We start from the raw sequence: 6,483 nt of genomic DNA, 5'->3' as shown, positions 1-6,483 counted from the left end.
ATCAACAAATGGGGGGACAATATCAACAAAAATCATGGTTTGATTATACATCCAACATCCAAGGAAAAATGAGGCAGTGGAAGTTGTTTTCTACCACTATTGTACCTTTCATTTTGTAGCATCTTGTTTGAACATGTTCCTGTTCCTTTCTCCGCCTTTTGTAATAAAAATATGTTGTTTTTAAGGTTATGAGCATTAAATCAATTTCGTAATCTTGAAGTTCTTTGAGTGTCATTATATTAAAAACTCTTTACAATTAGAGTTAAACATTTTTGGCAAAGTATCAAGATTGAAAACCAGAAAAAAGGACCCTGACCTTACCTCAGAAGAAATACATCCCAAAGACTACCCTTTCCACAAATATGAAAGAACCTTCTCCAATGCAAGGAATTAGATAAAAGGCTTGGTATTAATATTTAGAAGCATACAACGTGGGGCATCTTTCGAGACATCGCAAAGCTAACTAGATTATTTTTTATTGATGAGATTCGACGATGAAACTTTGAAAAATCTAGTCTAAGTTAGCTACTTGTAAATTGAAATTTGGAAATGAGATTTTCTAAATTTCACCAAACACATAGACTATAATAGGTTCTTTTAAAAAGTAAGATTCATAAGCAGAAAAAACTGTCCCTCTAGAGCAATTGGTTATTAACCTTGGTTGTATGAATAAGTTTCAATTAGTTCAATGATGGCTAATGTCAATAAAGTTGAATTCAACTAGCCAAAATGACTAAAGAAGTCATTGTAAAAAGTAAAATAAATACATGTTATAGTCTATTTCACATATGTGCACACATAAATCTCATTGTTAGATCGATGTTTCACACTGTTTTGGCTAGAATCAAAGATTTCAGAGAATTGAAATTGAGGTACTTTAGAAGTTCTAGTAACTGTTATGCTAGATTGTGTCATTTTTTACGCATCTGATTAAAGATACCAAGTCCAGAAAGTGAGGCATGTGACAATGTTCACAAGAGAGCAAGAGAAAATTAACATCTTCACTAAGATGTAACCATAGAAAATAGGGAAGCTAACCTGAAATTAACCTTTCAATCTTGATATTTGTCAAAGAACTATAACTCTGAAATCGTAAAAGTTATTGATTCTTTTGATATTCTTTGAACTCATTCTTATGATTTGATTCTATTGTGAACCTGTAAGGTACAATATTTTATAAAATTCTTTCATTCTTTGATAAAAAAGTAGGAAGAACATTTTAAACAGGAAAGTTTCAAATAAGAAGGGCTCTTGAATCGAGTTGATGCCTGTTCTACCCCTATTGAGAAGAAAAATGAGCAAAGACATAATAATGAAGCATTTCACATTCTTGAAAGTGAGTGGCTTGAGAAACCAAAGTCTGGGGAATTGGACTTATAACATTCCTTTATGACAATCTGTCAAGAAAATGATGATCACCTCATTGGAAAGAAAGGCACATATCTCAGAGCCTAACAAAAGGGAAAGAATGTAACCAGTTAAAGAATAGATGATTATTTTGTTCAAAAGCTACAAGTACCCACGATGGAACAATATTAAAGTTGAATCATGAGGGAATCACGAGATTCTAATCAAATGGACATTAAGAGTGAACCTTATAACTTGGAATATTGGGGCATGTTGAAGGCCCATTTTAGACAAAAATGATCCAAGTAGGATATTTTGGACGATCACATCAATGTTGGAGCATTTCTAAAGGCTCATATCACAAGAAACAATATTGAACACATTTTTGAAGCCTCACACCAACAAGAAGCAAATGATGGGGTATGCTGAACTTTTATCATCCTATGGAAATAACTTTAATTTGAGTAAATATTTCCAATGAAACAGAAAGGTATGAAGAGTGAAAATGGTGAAACAATGACAGTAGAGTTGACTATACATCACTGTTTTGTCCATCATATAATTACATTATCCCCACAGGAGTCATAGAAAAAGATGAATGTGTTGTCAAATGTTCCTTGATATGAAGCTAATAAGTTAAAGCATCCCATTTGTATTCTTACTGAAATATCATTGCGATGTTATAAAAAAGACTCCAAACAGCATGCAAAGAGCTCCCTGGTTGAGAAATTTTGGCAGAAACCACAGGAAATGATGAATGTGTTGTCAAATGTTTTACAAACCAGTAATTATGGTACTGAACCAATTTTAAGATCATGTGGTTAATTTAGGATAAAGTTTTTTTTTCAAAATACAAGAGTTGGAGATAAGAAATGATGAAGGTTTCTCTCCATGAAAGAATGTTGGAACTTTAATAACAAGAAACTAGTGGAGACAACTAAGATTGAACAATGGGTTAAATATCTTGACATGATATGATCTGAATAATTTTGTTCGAGATCTGATTAGATGTGGAGACATGAAAGGATTTAGGATAAACCCTTCTTGTGAAGTGTTTTAAGAGTCAAATCAGAATAGACGTGGCTAATATCCTGATTAACCTATGTTGGGTTTAGCATATTCATATCTACATTCTGCAAGGATGATAGATTCTCTTTTCAAAGATGATAGATTCTTTTTTCAAAGACGAAAGCTTTATTAGATTCCTACACAAGTTCAGGTAAGGACAGCTGGTGTTATCAAGAACAAAGTGGGGCAACGAGGTTATAATTCTGAGTATGGCAAGAGTCCCATAAATGAAAAAGTTCTTCTGAAGATAAAAGAAGATACAAAGATATAAGCTGACTGGATGGTTATTGAAAAAATGAAAAGGAATGATCGAGTGGAAAAAGAGCAAACTTTGAAGTCAATTGAGGATTGAACCGATATTTTGCATACATACATCCATAAGAACATTATTTACATAAAGATCATGCATTTCATTGCATTTACATAAATACATTTTTTATGAGAAACATGCGGGACAAATACCTTACGAGTATAAGGTGGAATCCAAATCACATGAGTCATGTTTGGAGAGGCAAACATCTGAAGAATAGATGAACGCAATCCACATAGAAGAAGTATTGGGGCATGCCCAACCAGCAAGTTGTTTTGAAAAATAAGAATATGATTTTCAACGTTTCTCATTTAATCTTTGCTAAAAAAGAAATCTTTGAAAAGTAAGAAGTTTCTTACCCAGTAAATTATGATATACTTATTTTATACTAACTTGTGGCATATTATTTTTAATTTTATTTTTATGATATACTTAATTCTTTTTAATTGTAGTATGTAATTTCATACTTGTTTAATTTAGTCTTAGATTTAGTTTACTTGACTTATACTAAACCTTTAGGTTTTACCTTTTTAAATTAGGTCATAATTTAGATTAATTAAGAGAACATTTTAAAAAAGTATCCCCTCATGCCTGGGGTTATATTTTAATTGTTTGACTAATAATTCAAATTTAATTTAGGATTAATATTAGAACATTGACAATAGATTTAGTTCAGTTAAGTATCTAATAAATAATTTACCCTTGACTTAGATTAAGCCTTTAATTTCAGATTTAGTTTAATTCTTTAATTAGAGTAATTATGAAAGTTATTAGGATTAAATTAGAGCCTCAATTTTAGGTTAATTTTCTAGTCCCTTAAAAATTGGTTCAATAATTTATTTGATTGATTGTGTTTCATTGATTTTAAATTAAGGCAATGTTAGCTTTTGCCCCAGCGGACTATCGTGAATTTCCTAAATAAATTAATATATTTTGTAATTCATACCATGATTTCAAAAATTGAGGTAATATCTATTTATTAGGAATTAATGATGTAATATATGCTTTTGGCCGGAGAGGATTATCGTTAATTTCGAATAAATTGATAACCTTTTCAAAATTGCATCACAATGAATCATTAATTAAATAAATCCTGAACTCGTAATTTTCAATTTTAAAACAATGGGTAATCGACTAGGTATTAATTTTGGGCGTTGTGAGTGCTAATCCTTCCCCACATGTAATCTACTATCAAACCCCTTTTTCTAATTTCGTATACCAAAACTGTTGTTTTAGTAAAATTAAATTTGTATATAAATTACATGATTTTATGTGGTCTAATCCCACTTTAAAAATCATTAGCGGCAACTCCTATATTTTTAAAACCAGTCAGACCTAAAGCTTAAGGACCGTTCCAACAAGGGGTATTTATCTGGTCATTTTCAGAAGTTGTTTGCTGATGCTCCCTCCATGTCAAAATCCTCAAGATTTTTTCTACACAGCCTTGATTTGTTGCTATTCTCAAATCCAAATTGCTCAAGCATCTTACTTGCGTTTCCCACCATTTTGGAGGACCGGTTTCCTCAGATGTTTGTTGCACCTTCGTTACTAAGTCATTAAGCTGCTATTGTATGACAGTGAGGTCGAGTGATTCTGCCATTACTTTGTTCTTCTTAGGTTTACCCATCTTGCCATGTTGCTAGGATATTAGACTCTGATACCAATTTGTTAGGGATTTAGGTTTGTAGAGAGAAATATACGAGAGAAATGAGATAAATAAAGATTTTAGAAAAGAAACTTCGTTCAGCAAAATTCATAAAATCTTCATCTGCAGTACATAGTCTTATTTGTCTGAAATGCACTAGATTTTTCACAGTTGATTATCCTTCTAACAGTCTCAAAGGTTTTGTACAGGTGTCTCCTTTAATTCTGGTTTGGCTTCATTATTTAGGCCCGTTATCATCAGCTCTCAGGCATGACCTTCTCTTCTCATCTTTTATGTCTCTGTGCTTCTCTATTAATTGTATAATTTTCAAAATTCCACAAATTGACATTTGAAATCCCTAACCTTCTTCTGTGATTCCTAATCTCATCTCCTCGCGTCCTTCCTCTTCCCTTCCAAGAGTGACATCTAGGTGAACATACTTTCGTACCATAAGCATAACCCAACAAAATGCAACATTGTGCATAATTAATTAACCTCGCATCGCACACCTCAAACCATAAAAACCAACAAAAAATCCAAAGTCTTCTTACAAAGAAGTTCGTAAAAATGTTATTATTTTTAACACATGGGCTTGGATGCACAACTCACTTGCCCACTTTTCCAACCTTCGAAAACATATTTTTTCTATAAATTTTAAAAATCGAGAGTGGGCTTATATAGCTCAACGAATGTTCTAAATACAACAAGTAAAAATTATAACACATACTTATTGGAAACATGCTTGATGCACTTTAAAATTTTATTTTTAACCTCTTGAATGTATGATTTACAAACACCATTACTCGTATTTTACAATGCTTCGATCAAACTCACTTACTCACGCATGACACAATGAAATGATTCATAGTTCCACAAGACACAATATCACATTTTAAAACTTCTCCTTATTGATTATCGATACTTTTGTTCAAAATTAAACATAGTGTGGTCATAATCATTAAATAAACAAAACTCCTTATATCGTCTCAGAAAGACTCGTAGAATCCAAACATGTCTCTATTGAAGTGTAACAATGCTAACATTCTGCAACAAACCAAATATGTCTTGTGAATAGAGCTAAACCATCGACATTCTATTATCTCTCTAACATATCATTGGAGCCTCAATCACCTCAAAATAACAGATCGAAAAGCGAAGATACTCAATCCTATAGAATGTCAACTATACCCAGTGGTCTTAAGAGAACGAATAAGCTAATAGATCAATGTGTACATATTCAAATTTAATTTTTATGCGCAATTTTCAAATTCAATTGTCATGTTCACAATCTTTAACACATTCATATATCATAATCTATTGATCAAAATAATGCATTAATTTTAACATAAATGTGTGCATCAAAATAGTAGACTCATGCTTGTATAATAAAAATTAAAAATCATGTACACAACACTTACTCTTTTAATTTTTTTTTTTTATCGAAATAGAGTGAAAGAGGAAATTCACTATCACAAGATTTGAGCATGCTTTTCGTAGATAATTGTACAATAGTATGCATACTTTTCACAAACATTTTTAGAATATTAATCATGCTTCTCATAATCACAACTAAACCTTAGAGTGCCGAAAAAAAACTTACGGAATTTGTCACTTTTAAAATCACATGTACATTAAGAACAAGAAATCTCAGATCATGTTTATTGAAAATTTATTTCTCAAAATTATGCTTCAAAGAAGTTTAGAATCGAAGAGTTGTTAGAAACCACTTAAACTTGGGACTTAGACCATAGGAATATATCTAAGCCCTCAAAATATCATTAAGTGCTATGCAAAAGGTGTAACAACTCAGAACACTCTTCAATTACTTTGCTGGTGTTCAAAATGTCTTCCCTTTCTCCTTAATCGATCTCGTCTCTGACAAATTCTATACTATGCATTCAAGTCAATAACATTGATGTAACATTATGATTTTGGGCTTGGAAGTTCTCGATGGTTATCGAGTAATTGAAAAAATATTTTTGGAAAGAAAAATTTGAGAAGTTTAAAATAATTTGAAATTTAAATTTGTTATAGAATTATACTAAAATGGTTTATAAAAACTAGCTTAAAGTTTTTTTTTTTTGAAATGAAGACCAAATTAAAGCTCCAAAGG

Source organism: Hibiscus syriacus, unplaced genomic scaffold, assembly GCF_006381635.1.
Source record: "Hibiscus syriacus cultivar Baekdansim isolate YM2019G1 unplaced genomic scaffold, ASM638163v2 tig00110004_pilon, whole genome shotgun sequence".
Classification (NCBI taxonomy): domain Eukaryota; kingdom Viridiplantae; phylum Streptophyta; class Magnoliopsida; order Malvales; family Malvaceae; genus Hibiscus; species Hibiscus syriacus.
Note: the sequence above shows the minus strand (reverse complement) of the source record.